General features: G+C 37.3%; 1 protein-coding gene and 1 long non-coding RNA gene across 4 annotated transcripts in view; one reads left to right on the forward strand and one right to left on the reverse strand.

Moving 5' to 3' along the window:
* The window catches only part of auh (AU RNA binding protein/enoyl-CoA hydratase), a 57,576-nt gene that overhangs the window by 20,071 nt on the left and 20,462 nt on the right, over positions 1-17,043 (forward strand). The gene's annotated exons all lie outside the window — the stretch shown is intronic.
* LOC141369018 (uncharacterized) lies at positions 10,642-14,980 on the reverse strand. Its single transcript, XR_012372497.1, has 3 exons — positions 12,858-14,980; positions 11,926-12,539; positions 10,642-10,831 (listed from the first exon to the last, which is right to left on the reverse strand). It is a non-coding gene; the product is annotated as an uncharacterized lncRNA (long non-coding RNA).

Raw genomic sequence — 17,043 nt, forward strand, 5'->3', positions numbered from 1 at the left:
TTGCCTCTCCAGTTTCTTGGCATGCAATGCGTAACACTTCTGCTACTAATTTCAAAACAACCCTGAGCTAACCTCTGATACGGATTCTGGTAATCTTTCTGTCTTTTTCTGTGAATGCATTGTGAACAGGCAAAGCTTTTTTCCTCACTTGCCCACAACTTTAATGTGATGCAAGGATTTCCTTGAATTTATTGCATAATCTCATATGAGATTACTTAACTTAAGTTTCAGAGTTCATTTGCTGATAGAAAGATCTAGTCATTTGTCAAATGTATTAAAAGTTTCTAAAACTTTATAGTAATGTTTTATTTTTACAGAATGTATTAATCTTTAATGGTGTTAGTTAATACAAAAGGAACTGATCATTGTTCATTTGTTACTTCGTTAACAGACAGAAATGTATTAGTAAATGTTGAAATTAACTAGATTATTAAATGCTGTAGAAGTACTGTTTATTGTTATGAAACAGTTCTTTCTGGTTTTCGAATCTGATTTGCTAAGAGTTCTTCCCAGCCATGCAATATGTGGGGGTTGCAAGGCATTGTTATAAATGATGACCTCATATCTCTCCGCAAGTAGTCTATTTATTTGTCACGATGGAACTTCATTCAAAGCAGAGCTTACGAAAGAGTCTGCAGTCGGATCTCCAGTGTGAGATCTTTCACTCTCAACCAAACTAACAAACTAGCCAATCAGAAGTAAAATAGGTGGGGTCTTTGAGGTGTGGTTGAGATCCAGCTGCAGAAGCCGCGCGGCCGCGGAGAAGTCACAACAAGTAAACGTTGTCAGCAGGATGAAAAGTAAGTATATGAAGCCTAGGGAAGATGACCTAATTGATAAAGGACTTAAATCAGTGGCGCTGGGCATGGATAGAACTAATAGGCAGAGACAGGCAGCATTTTAAATTAAGGTGTTTGCTGCTTTGACAAAACTGTCTGTTTCAAATCAGGCTATGCCAGTAATGTAAATATCAGATTTCTCGTCGAGGTGAAATGCGGTCTCGCGATATCAGTATAAAGTTGCATTTGTGTCAAAACGTTTGCTTGCATTTTATTATTCTGTAATCACTCCTCTTAATTAGGGCTGCACAATATATCGAAAATGTATCGCCATCGCGATAACTGTGTAAGCGATATGCATATCGCAGGGAGCTGCGATAACTTGCATTTATTTTACGTGTCTATCATTTGTGTGTTGCATGCTTAGATCGTCCAAATTACACCGATCAGAAGGTGGTTCCCACACACTTACTTTACTTGGGCGGCTCTCTCAAGTATATTAACAACTGCCCACGTATATTTAGCATCAAATTTTGTCTTTTTTTGTCCGTGATAATGACATTATGCGTGCGAGCACGTCGTGTCTTTTCTGATGAGTTCGCTGTGCGTTCGCGTGCTTCCTGTTTCTCGATGAATTAGGTGCGACGCAAAGCTCAGTGTCACATTGTATCCTTCCATGTTCCTGAACTTGATCATAGTTGTATCCAATAGAGGTCTTTACGGAAGGACACGAGTCTATATTTTGAAAGGTCAGTCGGGTCCGACTCGGTCCCATTTTAATTACTTCAGGTACCGGATCTGTTTAAACCCAAGTCAATCAGAGACGGCCGTGAAGAGTCAGCGCTAACGCACTATAGCGCATGTGCAGTCTCAAGCGTGCCTCCGGTTTCTATGGCGATGAAAACTTACTCTTGTTTATATAAAGTGACGGCCACGCGGTGCACTTTCTTTCTCCCATGTTTATAGTATTATTATCAATGAACCGTCTTTTTATATCTAAAATGTTTGCTACAAAGATGGTAGCAAATAACCAATGTTAAGCCCATTGTACTGAACGAGCAGCTCAAACTGTCAAACATCACGTCATGCTGAATCTACATACTTTACATAGAGTATACTTTTGAATCTAAAATAATGACGGATTAAGCTCTTTTAATCTGCAACAGAGGAATAGAAAGAGAGGCACTTTTACTGCTTCTACACAAACCTATCAACTTTATAATCTTTAGACCTGCATTGTCTATCATTAATATACTATACATTTTATTGTATAAAGTTAGTCTTTCTACACCTCTCACAATGTTAATAAATCCCTTTAAAGGGGGTCATATTCACAAGTTCATTCAGCTTTGTTCATGTCAAAGAGAAAGGAAAGAGAGTTTGGAGTGGTTGGATTTATGAAATTAATATAAATATTCAATAAATCAAAGTACTGCGTTATGGTCACACATTACTAGTTTTTTTGTCACATGTATAGCATAGTTTAATTACATCTTAAGAATATGCATTACCTCTTTATTTCATTGCATATCTAAATGCTAAAATAAAAGCAAATAAAAAATAAGACATATCGCAAGGCATATCGCCATCGCACCCACCAACAGAACTATCGCATATCGCATATTTTCTCATTATCGTGCAGCCCTACTCTTAATGGTTTGTGAATCTGGCAGTAACGCTTGCGATTAAAGAACAATATAATTATTGGTTTTCCGGCAAGCTGGCAGACATGCGCATGGCCGTAGCCAGCTATGAGGTCACAGAGGTCCGGACCTCTGTAATTTTTTCATATAAAAAAATTTAATTTGAAATTCTCTGAATGACTAATTCGTTTTTCAAAATGAATCCACATATATAATTAAGTTTGGACAGTTTACTGTATAGTTTAGTGTAAAATGATGAAGATTGGTTTAAGCTGCGACGGCGCGGGTACAGAATTTGCAGTGTTGCCAGATCCCATTGTTAAAAATCCTCTTTAGACGTAGTGTTTTATCAATTAATGTGACACTTTGACATTATATGTATTGTAAAGTGATTGTTATAGGTGTAGGTTAGTATTAGCGATTTCTCTGATTTATTTCTGAAATGCAAGGTTTGGACGAACTTTTTTAAGGCCAATTATTTTTGCTTGTTTTTCGTACTAATATCTGGCAACATGGAAACTGAAAGTTATCAAATAAGACGATTCATTCAGCGCGAGCAGGTTATTGCTAATCCTACATTCGGTAAGATAAAAGCAGTAATCATCATACTGTAATTGTGTCTGTAAGAGTATTAACAGTATCAACAACACTATCGAAAAACGGAAAATAACTCTGGTACAAAGATGTAGAAGAACTGGGTTTACATAAAATATGGCAAATATGTTAAAACATGTAGCGTAAAACGCTAAAGCTAATCTCAACAAAACATAAGCATTAAGAATTCTGTTATTTCATTTAATTTAGAAGTTAACTTTTAACAAAGTCATGCTGAAAACAATAAGAGCACTAAACAAGTTCTTGTTTAAAATCTTGTAAGGTTTTTGTTATATAATATTGCTTATTAAAATGATTACAAAAATAAACATTGTTGCATGAAAAAGTAATAAATAATCCAGCAGTCCCAGTCCATCCCCCAAAACAGAGAGTGTGGACCCAAAGTGGTAAAAGGCTAAAACAGAATATTTTAGATTCCAGGTAAAAATAAAGTATGCTTCAATGTACTTAAACCACTTAAATACCAGCAAATACATTTGTAAGTTATGTAAAGTTATGCTACAAATATACTTATTAAAAGTAAAGTTCTACTTGAGCAGTACTTCAGTTTACCTGAAAAGTAAGAATACCAGTACCAACTAGATTTTTATTGAAATAAATGATGTCTCAAAATAACACTTAGATGTTCTTCACTTAATTTTAAGAAGTACCAAAAACAAATGTGATATATAAGCCACACAATGAGTGCACGAAAATGGTACATTTACTAAGTGTACTTAAAAAGTGTGCTTTATTTAATTGCACTTTTTTCACCTGTGATAGCATTTGTTAACTCTTAACACCCCACCCTGGACCTCGGTAATTTTCAAACCCTGGCTACGGCCATGGACATGCGTACTCTACTACGTCAGATTTTAATCCAGGCCAAAAAAAGTGGCGCAGTATGTGGTGGCAAGTTTTTGTAATACCCAAATGCCTAGATAAACTATTTAACACAACGAGGGCACATGGAATCGCATGGATCTTTAGGACAAAGGTTCACAACGTCCGTGTTAACTGGAGAGGAGAGAAAGCTGTTGGACAAATCAAGGACTTCATTAAACTTGCGAGTCTACGCCTGTATAATCGCGCAAAAAAGAAATATCGAGGGAGGGACAGAAATTGGGGGCGTTCCGAAAGTCATTAGATCATCAATTACCTGGGGAAGAGCTAACACTTTTCCTCCAGCCAGATCATTTCCAAGGATGAATTCAACCCCTTTAAAAAGTAGCTGAGGACGAACAGCCACTTTAACACAGCCCTCAACTAACTCGGATGGAACATACAGTTTATGCAAAGGAACTTTAAGTATGCTCAAATCAATATCCTGAATTAATACAAATGACCCAGAATACGAATCAATTGAAAATGGCAGCACACTGTCGACAATACACGATTGGGCAGCCCCAGTGTCACAAAGATCTTGAATAGAAACCTTTCTCACCCGGGAGAGAAACTAGGCCCTTTGAAACAAATAGATCATACACAGAATCTAGGGCTGCAACAACGAATCGATTAAATACAAAAAATTTATTACCATAAGAGTTGGCAACGAATTTCATAATTGATTTGTTGTGTCGCGTGATGCAGAGACATTTAATTAAAAAAAAAACATCCGTTAAGCGCGGAGCGGAGTGAACACAGTCGCGCTGCGTCCCAAACCGCATATTTCCATACTATATAGTAGGCAAAGAGTACGAGAAGTAGTGCTTTTCGCCTACTATATAGTATGGAAGTATGCGGTTTGGGACACAGCGTTGGTCTCTCGCGCACAGTTGCTTGCAGAGTTCGGCGCCTCATAGACAGGGCGGAGAAAAGACAGGGCAGCGGTTGGAGAAAAGATAAAAAAAACAGCAGAGGTAGAGGAAAACCACATGTCAGTGTTTTACTCCTCCCAAACGCAAGCGCCTCACCTGGAAGTTAGCCGGCAACGAGGTAAACAAACATAGACAACACGCTTATCCTTTATGGAGCGACGACAGCGGGTAAAAAAAGTTTGTAGAACAAATAAAAAAGTCCAATGACAAACTCCAATGATATTAAACAAAGAAATAAAACTTTGAGAGAGAGTTGTATGACCGCTTTCCCCCGTCATGGACCTGTTCGTTAAATCATCGGGCCATTACTCTCCTGCTGTTCTGTACTGCGCGCTCCAGCTCATGCCGAGCACGGAGACGCACGTGCCCGGCCCAACATACAGTACAACATACAGTAAGTGCCGCCTTAAGTTGCATGAACATCGTCTTACAGGCGAAGTAATGAATGGTGTATTTGCATTTTGCGCAGGAGTATAAGATGCATTTTCCGTTTTCACAAGACGCATTTATGTGGCCAAATGTAAATGGAACAGTTTTAACAAATGAGATGGCTATCCAATCAGAGAAAACACTTAAAGTCAAATATAAAGGTACAAAGCTGTCACTGGGGCAGTACCCTTTATAAAAGGTCCTAATATATACCATTTAGGTACAAATATGTATCTTTGAACTGCCAATATGTACTTTTGAAGTACAATTATGCACTTTTTGAGTACAAAGGTGTACCGTTTTGAAAGGGTACTGTCCAGTGACAACTTTTGTACCTTTATTTCTGAGAGTGTACTCATATACTATCTTTTTGATCCCATCAAGAGAGGCTTCTTGATGGGAAATGCATCATAAAAAGTTTATATATTTGGTAGATGTAAAGCATACATGTGTATTTTTTGTGTTAGTCCATTTTTATTTTATTTTATTATTATTGTAACAGCTCAAGTATGTTCAAGGAGCAACATGTTTGTGTAATTTCTAAAGATTTTAGTTCTGTTTTGAATAAGGGGTTGGAAATGAATGCTTTTTTTGTTTTTTATCCGATTCATCGATTAATCGAAAAAATAATCGACAGATTAATCGATTATTAAAATAATCGTTAGTTGCAGCCCTAACAGAATCATTTACCTGATCAGCTAAACTAGACAATAATCACACTCAGGTTTTTTGTTTGATTTGGTAACAATTCTACAACTTCTCGTGTTTCTCTCTGAATTAGATTTAACATTTTCTCGAGGGACAGTCGAAACGAAAGTGTCTTTATGATGATGAGTATAAACTTCTGCGCACACACTGTGGCCTTAGCAAGAGAAGTCACTTTTTGTTCGTTTGGGTACACTACAATTTTGCAGGAGGGATTTTGGCCAACTCCTAAACACAGATCTTCTCTAGGTCAGTCAGGTTGCTGACCTGTCGCTGAGAAACACAGAGTTTAAGCTCCCTACAAAGATACTTTATTGGGTTTAGGTCTGGAGACTGGCTAGGCCACGCCAAAACCTTGATAGGCTTCTTACAGAGCCACTCCTTGGTTATCCTGGCTTATTCGGGTCATTGTCATGTTGGAAGACCCAGCCTCAACCCATCTTCAATGCTGTAACTGAGGGAAGGAGGATGTTCCCCAAAATCTCACAATACCTGGCCCCGGTCATGCTCTCCTTAATACAGTGCAGTCGCTCTGTCCCATGTGCAGAAAAACACCCCCCAAAGCATGATGCTACCACCCCCATGCTTCACAGTGGGGATGGTGCTCTTGGGATGGTACTCCTAATTCTTCTTCTTCCAAACACGTTTAGTGAAATTATGACCAACAGTTCTATTTTGGTCTCATCTGACCACATGACTTTTTCCCATCACTCCTCTGGATCATCCAAATGTTCATTGGCAAACTCAAGAAGCGCCTGGACATGTGCTGGTTTAAGCAGGGGAGAACCTTTTGTGCCATGCATGATTTCAAACCAGGACAACTTAGTGTATAACCAACAGTAACCTTGGAAACGGTCGTTCCAGCTCTTTTCAGGTCATTGAACAGCTCCTACCGTGTAGTTCTGGGCTGATTTATCACCTTTCTTAGGATTGTTGAGACCCCACAAGGTGAGATCTTGCATGGAGCCCCAGTCCGGAGAGATTTGACAGTCATGTTTAGCTTCTTCCATTTTGTAATGATTGCCCCAACATTGGACCCTTTTTCACCAAGCTGCTTGGCAATTTCCCCGTAGCCCTTTCCAGCCTTGTGAAGGTGTACAATTTTGTCTCTAGTGTCTTTGGACAGCTCTTTGGTCTTGGCCATGTTAGTAGTTGGATTCTTACTGATTGTATGGGGTGGACAGGTGTCTTTATGCAGCTAATGACCTCAAACAGGTGCATCTAATTTAGGATAATAAATGGAGTGGAGGTGGACATTTTAAAGGCAGACTAACAGGGCTTTAAGGGTTAGAATTCTAGCTGAAGAACGGTGTTCAAATACTTATTTGCAGCTGTATCATACAAATAAATAGTTTTAAAATAAATAGTTTTTTTAGATTATGTCTTTCACAGTGGACATGCACGTACTATGACAATTTCAGACCCCTCCATGATTTCTAAGTGGTAGAACTTGCAAAATAGCAGGATGTTCAAATATATATTTTCCTCACTGTACTTGTGCCTTACCGATTGACTTGCATTGCAACAGGAGTGACCAAACGTCCTTAGGCCAATGCAAGACAGTGGCAATACGTTCAAAAGCATTAAAGTATGAATCAACCTCATCTTCTCTGAATGTGAGAACTAAACGAATTTGCTTGCTAATGTCTGAAGAATTTACAGGAGTAGCAGTGCCCGTACCAGGCAGTGGACTCACCCCCACCGGGCGCATTCCTTGTGCCTGCAGTTCAAACTGCTTATACCGCAACAACTCCTGCCGCTTGGCTTCCAAGTCGAGCTCTTTAAGCCGTATCGCCAGCCTAAGGTCTTCCGTACTCAGACCTATAAACAGATGGGTACTCAAACCGCTGTCTGTGGGAGGCACCCTGTCAGAAGCCTCAGCTGCTGCCAGTGTGACCTCCCCAAACGAGGCCGTTTTCCTACCCAGCGGTTCAGATGGATCCTCGGCTTTTAGCACCCCAGTACTCAAAAGATTCTCCTGTAACACATCTCTAGGAACTTGTTTAGTGGATGGATTCGGAATAGAGATGTCATAATATTTAGCAATCATAACTAAATCAGATTTGCAACATTTCTGTAGCGTCTGCAACATAGGTGATTGTTTAAACAAATGGATTTATTGTGTTTTGGAACCAACCTCTTAATTTGTACTCTAACAGAGATAATACAACTACGTCATTGTGTCAAACTTTATTATTCTGATTGGTTAAGCTATAGATTAACCTAAAGAACTTCCATACATGGACATCCAGTTCAGAGCACATCTATAGTTTGAGTAATAGTATGACAGCTAGAAGTCAGAGTTTAGGCACAGAATGACCTGTGAAGGCCACAGGTCATACCATCTTTAGTCCAACCTTCCTCAGAGCACTGCTTGTTTGGGAAGTGTAATAAAAACATGATAAGAAGTGCTTTTTCACAGTTATATGTGAGGACTATGGCAAGAAGTACTTGTTTTACTTGTGATTTTAACACTGAGAAACAAGCCTATTTTTTAAGCATGAAGAATTTACTTAAATTACTTTAATTTCTGGAATGATACATTAATAAGTATTTTATGAATAAGTATTCAAAATGTATAAGGATATAATGAAAGGAGACAGATATCAGAAATCCACTCCTTCAAACACAAAAGAAGATTGTGTGGAATGTTTGTAAAAAAAATCGTTCATGAGCCCTATTTCCTTCCATAGTATTTTCATAGTTCTGTACAAATCTAAATTTTGATTGTTTGATTCCATACTAAATTAAAATAAGCCAATAAGTGCAGGCATATTTGGGAATTCCTTTAGTACTATTTAGAACACCTCCATGAATTGAGTTAATGCCCTGAGTGTAGTGATTGTAGGTGGTGGGTAGTTGCTTGGAAAATCCTTGTTTTATATTTACTTTTTGGCCACTACTAAATTCCTATACTTTGTGTTAATTGTAATCAAGGCTTTGAACCGGGTCATGAAATGAAAACGAAAACCAGAAACTTTTGATGTTTTGCAAGGAACGGAAACGAAACCAGAAACTTTCAAAAAATATATGTTCCGTAACAGAATCGTTTACTTAAAATAATGGTAACCGGTTAGTAACGTAATTTTTTCGTTCTTTGACTAGATTTGTGTGCAATATGACTCCGTGAAGTTCACTTTCTCTCGTCATTGACTCATCGTAGAAATAAGAAGCTTGCCCCCAGCAAGTAGCCTACTCAAACCCAAGTCTCTAATGCTCAATCATAAGAGATAAATATTGTAGGCTACCAAGTATCTCAAGATGTTTGTTTTTTTTATACTTATTAGCGGTGTTATTACAGTACAGATCACAACCCACAGTTCAGCTCGCATGCGATTCACCGATTAATATGCAAATTTAAATAGGGTCAAAGTTGATCATTTGCACGTGTTTCAAAGGCTTTCAAATGTTAACACTTAAGTGATTTTAAACAATTTAACCGCAAAAAGCAATTTTCTGTATGCATGGGTTGAATGTGTCCGGTCCAACTCCAATCAAACTTGATTATCTCTATGCCCTTCAAAGATCAGAACTCTTGATGTATAAACTTGAGAGAGAGTTGCGCAACTGTGTCTCATACTGTAGTACATTAAAATACATTTGGTGAATAAAGCACTGAAAAACAACTTAATTTTCACTTTATGTGGAACGAGTGTTTATGCTACATCTTCTTCCCGAATCGCCGTTTGTGTGCGTGTTTAAGTGCACTCAACAAATGTAGGCAGGTCAGAATTACAGTTATGCCGCTTACATAATTTAGCCTTTTTTAATGTTTGATGACAAGCCTTAAGAAAAATTATGTAGACTAATAGTTTAAGTTTAATGTCCTAATGATCAGCCTACTTATTTGTATGTCCTGGACATGGAACGTTATTAACCAGTTCGGAAACTTTATTTTTTTGTTCTAACCGGTTCAGGAACGTCAAATTTAGGGTTGAACCGGAAACCAGAAATGTTAAAATACCGTTTCTGTTCGGAATGAACCAATTGGGAAAAAATCTGGTTCAAAGCCCTGATTGTAATACTTAAAAAATAAGATTTTGAAAGGATTGGCTGCCATAAGTGGTCATAAAATCTTACAAAGGGCAGGAAAATAATCATAGACGGAAACAGACTTAAAATGCCAGGTAGTCAGTGTGGTGATCCCATACATTTACATACTCTATGATTTATTCATGTTTTTGTTTTAATTCTAAAGAGAGGTGGCAGTAACTCACAGAGGGCTGGGAACTGCTAAACGAGTGATCATAGTGATCCAACCTTTCAACATAATTTACCCAAGGGCTTGAGTAAGAGTTAGAGTTGCGTAACTTGATGTCCTGTTTACATGTAATGTGAAAGGAACTATGTCTGGCTAATAGGCGACCATCACTCTAAAAAGAAAAGGTTCTAAAATGAACCTTTTGAAGTTCCTGGAGATTGCAACTGTGGGTAACCTTTTAGGTTCATTTTTGAACCTTTTTAAAAAGGTTCCAATTAGAACCCTCTTTTAAAGGTGCTTTAAAGAACCAGCAGAGTTCATTTTCGAACCTTCTTCTGGGCATTATAATAATAATTATTATTATTATTACTACTACTATTATTATTATTATTATTATTCATTACTATCATTACACTTTTTCATAACAGACACAACATCATGATACTTCATTAAATGTTTATTGCATAACACTCCACTCTATGCATTTACATAAACATACATTCATTTAAACAATTCATTATTCAGTGTTGAAGAAGAAGTGGACTGCACAAGAGCTATGGTGACATCATCTACCTCACAGACTTCCATCATTATCTCCAGGATTGAATCTGCACCCAAAGGGCTTCCTTTTATATATAGAACCGGGTTGGGTGTATTTGGTACCTAAACAAGAAAGTGATAATGTTATACAAAGCTCCTACTTGGATTTAATATTATAAACAAATATTATTTTTAACTTTAAAAACATTCCAACTTCCCAGTTCAGATGCTTTTTTAGGAATTTTTACCTGTCACAATCAGTGGCGGCCGTTGACTTTTGAGGGTGCACAATGTGAAGCTCGCCATGTGTGTGGTTCGTCCATTCAAAATATGTGTTTGGCGAGTCATGTGAACCATGTGCATCATGCATCTTGTCAAAATAAATCCATGCTGCCTACACATCTAAGGGGTTTATGATAAAAGTGTTTAATGAGTTTACTGTTAAGTTAGGGTCTTGCAAGTATTTTGTGAATGTGTCTTTTTTATCATATTGTTTCGATGCATGTGCAGAAGGCACTTATTTTGACAAGACGCATAATGAACATGGTTTAATTAACGTCCCCTGGAAGAGAAGTCACCAGCTGCCACTGGTCACAATGTAATACCGGCTTTAAAAAGTTTATAACTTTACTGCTTTTCAGTAGCGGCCGGTGACTTCTTTTTTGAGGGCGCTCGATGAGATGTTCGTCACAACATGTATGTACCCCATCATGTGTGTGGTTCCTTTTTTCAAAATATGTGTTCTGTGCATCGAGAGATCATGTGTGCATCACGTGTTTTGTCAAAATAAGTGTCTGCTGCACACGCGTCAAAACCGGTTATGATAAAACAGACGCTCGCATTTTTGCCATATACTCGCATAATCTCATATGTAATCAGATTTTACTGTTAAGGGAGTGTCTTGCGTGTATTTTGTGAACGTAAGCGTCTCTTGTATCATAAACGGTTTTGACGGTGTGCAGCGGGCACTTGTTTTGACAAAACACGTGATGCATGGTTTACATGACACTTCAAACACTTATTTTGAATTAGCGCCCCTCAGTGAGCATTCATGAGCCGCCACTGCTGCTTTTTCTGAATCCTGAAGATCAGTCTGTTTGTGACAATTACCTCTTTCTATACTGTACATGTCTTGGTTTTCCTCAGTGTTATAAAATAAAAATCACAAAGCATTTTTAAATTGCCCATTAAGGTGTCACTTTGTCTGACATGCTTACCTCTGCACTGGTTATCTGTTGGACCCTTGATGAAATCTTGTGGTTCCATTCTCTTCCAGTTTTGTCTCTCAAAAATTGGTATTTGGTTACAAGGGATAAGCACAACTTGTTTTATTGGTAACTTGTTGGATATTTGAAAATAGATGATATATAAAAGTTCAGATGCAAAACCGTGCGCCTTTTACATGCTTTCTTGAAAATGAGCATTTTTATCAGACTCTTAATGGATTCTGCCAACAAACTGTTATTTCTAAATAGCCTGAGGCAGAAGTGTTTGATGAATATAATACTTGCCTGGAGCGTTCAATAAAAAGTTGACATAACTTATACAATTTTATATTAAAATGTATTATTTTTTTAAGTTAAAGTAACAAAAATATATGTTGATTTGACAAAAATGCTGCATATTTTTTACAGTGTAGTAATAAAGTAATTAGATGTAAAACACTTACTCATGACTGATGTGTGTAGTCTTAGTAGGCATTTCAGTCTTTATTTGTTTCTTTAGTCTTTAACTTGATCCTTTATTTTAGGAAAACATTCACATTGTTGGTGGATCAGTTAGGTTGGATTCTCAGTTAGGTTCATTAACGTATCCCCATCAATTTCATTCTCTAAAACAAGGAGTAGAAGATGATAATTTTAACAAAATTGCATGCTGAATTATATATTGCCGCAAACATTCATTTGAACCTTTTTATATCCTCTTATCTCTACAAGCTTTACTTTTTTAATCAAAGAAGATCTCTATGGTTTTGATAAATATATGATTTGAACTGAAAGTTTTGTTTATTTTGCCACAACCATTTAAACCACATGAATTCAAATTTTGGGCTATTTTGGTGATAAAGGCCAATATGTCTGTTTAGAGAAAATGTTTGTTTGCTGCATATGAGACAGTTAAAAAGAGTAGGCATTCCTGTGAGATCAACCTTGAAATGTTAGGATAAATTTGTGGAAACTTTTTCCAGTCAACCAGTCACATCTTGAGTAGTCCATTGAATAACTTCTGTGCTCATATTTGTTTCAGTCCCTAAAAAAATAATTGCAGTTTAGAGGAGAATGATATCACATAAAAGTTCATTTGAAAAGATAAATATACATTTATATACTATTAATATTAATGTATTTACAGTACTATATCAAAATTAGGTTACATCACGTTTGTGATTCATATCTGAAGATTCCTATTATTTCCAGACATTCGGTCATAAATATTTTCTTCAAAAACATTCAAAATATGCAGCCCACGGTTTAATATTAACATTAGGCTACATAACGTTAATGTTATCTTCAATTTTTTTATAAAGTGAATAGTAAAATTGTTAGGTTGACCTCCGATAGGTGAGCTGTTCCTCTCAGTCCCTGTGCTCGCGCTGCAACGGTTGTAACGGTTTTTGCCCGTGAAACCTTGCGCGTGTACGCGAGACTGCGGCTGCCTGACTAATCTCGTGATCATAAATTACGTCATAGTGCCGATATGTCTCGGTTTCATAGACTTACAAATGTTTGCTGCCAGCTAAACATATTGTTTCATTGGATGTGGCCGTTTTTAAAGATTATGTTCTGGCCAGCACTGTATCTTATTTATTTTATTATACATGCATTAAATAAGTTCTGAATGACACTTGGAGATGCTATTAGTGTGTGTTATAGGTACCTGTCGCAAACCATCTATTCAGTTCATTTGAATAGACCCAAATGAAGCTTAGGCTATATGTCTATGCATTGCACATACTAGGTTACTGCTAGGGATGTCCCGATCCGATCACGTGATCGGAAATCGGCCCCGATCACGTGGTTTCAGACTCGATCGGAATCGGACGTTACCTCCCGATCAGGACTCGGATACATATGCAGGGTTTAAAATCCATTAAGGTCTCGCTCTGCTCCGCGCCAGTGTATGCGCTGTGCTGGTGCGTGAACTGATGAGAAGAGAATAGGCTTGTTCGACTTCATGCAGCGCCACAAGAACCGGAAGCCGGATGACGTCAAAGTTCCGCGAGAGCGATTTAAAAGCAAACTCCTCCGTATGATTTCGCGGATCACTCTCGCGGTAGTTTGACGTCACCCTGCTGTCGATTGTTGCGGCGCCGCATGAAGTCGAACAAGCTTTTATTCATAGGCTTCACACTCGTGCGTGCAGGGAACCCACGACAAAACCGGGTTTTTACCGCTCATTTAAACGACGCGTTGATCGTTTTTGTCATCATGTGCTCAGACGCAGCTCCGCGTCTAACTCAGAACCTCAAGAACGCGCACTCGCGCAGGATACTGTAGAGATGAGAGATAGAGAGAGAGGTAAGAATGGTGCCCACGTCGAGAAAACTTAATAGAAGTCTAGAAACAAAGTATTAAAGTATGTATAGCCATGTCACTCATCTCATTACAATATGTTAACTAGATAACTGGATACAACTGATTGTATAGTTTAATAAAATAATGTATTTTAATTATACAGATTAATTACGACCTAACTATAGGTATTTTATAACTAACTGCTGACCAGCTTAGGGAATCTCTATGGCTAATTTATAAGATATATTGCTGAATCAGTATGTTGTTTTTCTTGTTAATTGAGTCTTTTTGGGTAGCCTATCTTATGCATAGATTTAGTCAAGGAGGTTGATTCTTATAACTTCCTTCAAAGTTTGATCAATTGTGCATAATGACATGTGCAACAAATGCATATAGGGTGTCAGACTCATAGATTTGCATAATTTAAAGTTCAGGTTTTAAAGTTTGGGTCAACATGTGGCACAGATTTAAAACTGAAACTTATAAAATCCTATCAGAGGTCCAAAATGTCATTGAAACACACCAGTGGCTTTGCTGTCATCAGGATTAAACATGTTACCCCTCGAACCCTCCCTCCCAACAGAGCATCCCCACAAAACAAATCCCAATTTATCCCCTGTACATATACTATATATATTCTCATTATTTTTTAACACATCTGTAGTTATGCGCTGGCACAGAGTTAGACTCTTTTGACTCCACACAGTAACAGCAATGCGTGCGGCATGACAAAAGGAACATCCTGGTTCTGTTTTTTACGCTCTTCTTTATTCTTTTTTTATGTATTATAGAAATATCGGATCGGGACTTGGTATCGGCAGATACTCAAAATCAAATGACTCGGACTCGGACTCGAGGGCAAAAAAACCTGATCGGGACATCCCTAGTTACTGCACACACACGTGCAGGGACGCGCACGCACGCAGGCACACACACACACAAACACAATTCGTCACATGTGTAATAACAAAAAATAATAATAAATATATTAATGATAACACACAAGGTTGTATTTGTTAACCTTAGAAAATGCATTCCCTGATAGCACACAAACATCTCGAAGACGTCTATTTGATGTCTGCGTTTACATCTGCAAGACGTATTATTTAGATCTGCAATACGTCTCTGAGACGTTTCCTAAAAGATGTCATATAGACATATTGAAGACATCTGCAAGACGTTTTTGATTTAGAATGTATGTAAAGCAGCTCTTTCTAAGACCTTTATAAGACGTTTTTACACACCAGATGTATTCCAGATCTCCAGATCTTTACCAGACATCTTGCAGACGTACCTGTGCTATCTGGGATTAACATTTATTTGTCTTTGTTAATGTCAATACAATATTAGTTCATTGTGTATTAACTCATTTAACAGTTACAACTTTATATTTTAATAATGTATTAGTAAATGCTGTAATTAACATGAACTAATACTAGTGGTGAATGCTGTAGTATTGTTCATTGTTAGTTCATGTGACTAGGCATAAACTAAACATAACAAAAACAACCTTATTGTAAAGTACTACTACTACTACTACTACTACTACTAATACTAATACTACTAATACTAATACTAATACTACTAATACTAATACTAATACTAATACTAATAATTCTAATACTACTACTACTACTAATAATAATAATAATAATAATATGCAGATAATGCAGATTGTATAGGCTACTTGTATTGTTAAGGATATTATTATTATTATTATTATTATTATTATTATTAGTCTATACAAATATAAAATCTTAACAGTCTGACTCAATTTTAGAAAAGGTTCATAAAGGAACCTTCTCAAAAGGTCAGGATCTAAAATGAACCCTTTGGCCACAACAAAGGTTCTAAAAAGAACTGTCCAAATAACCAAGGGATATTCATAGAACCTGTAAGTTCAACTTTGAACCTTTATAATTACTACAAGTTCATATTTGAACTTATTGAACCTTTAGAGTTAAAAAAAGAACCAATGTCTTCTAAGAGTGTAGAAGTTGCTGTAACATGCCACAACAGCAAAAACATTTTTTAAAGAAAATGAAGGAGAATTAAAGTGCATTCAAGATATACATGTTATCAGTATGTGTGTAAATTGTTCAGGAATTTTATGTACTGCTTACTTCTACAGTAGATGTCATGGGTATGATGAGTGGGCCAAGATGTGTCAGTCAGTATTAAACCCACTTTATTTTGTTATCACAAAGTACAACTCACTGACTGACAACATCTGGATGGAACATAAATTTGCAGAAGTAGAAGTAAGAGTGTGTTTAGGACGAGAAGCTTCTAGTTTATTTTAATATCTCTATTTTACCTCTACATATAATTACTTTTGGTAGGTTGTTTGTCTATATGTATATGGGTGCGATTTGCCGGGGGGGATGCGTGGGATTTCCCCCTTTCTGGTCAATGTATCCCTGCCTCTGCTTAATTATTTTTATCCCCGGTGGGGATAATTTTATCCCCCTCTCAAAGTGATCAGTGCTACTACACTAGTGGCGAGACGGATCACAAAACTTCTCACGGATCCGTGGTTTGATTAAAGTCAATTTTGTTTTAAAATGCGCTACTTTGGCTGGCTCTGATACAGCTGCCGCGCAGCATCTCTGTATTCACCACTCTGAAGACTTGATCAATGTCCCGCCCACGGCGCTATCTGATTGGTTACAGACCAGGTTACATCTCACGAGTAATAGCCTATCAACACTTGCGAGATGGTTATGGAGCTGTGTGTCGAAAAGATGAAATGCAGCATATTCAGCCGCATATTAATAAAGCGTGAATAAAGATCACAATCTGATTATCTGTTTATGATGA

The sequence above is a fragment of the Misgurnus anguillicaudatus genome, chromosome 12 (assembly GCF_027580225.2).
Source record: "Misgurnus anguillicaudatus chromosome 12, ASM2758022v2, whole genome shotgun sequence".
NCBI lineage: Eukaryota > Metazoa > Chordata > Actinopteri > Cypriniformes > Cobitidae > Misgurnus > Misgurnus anguillicaudatus.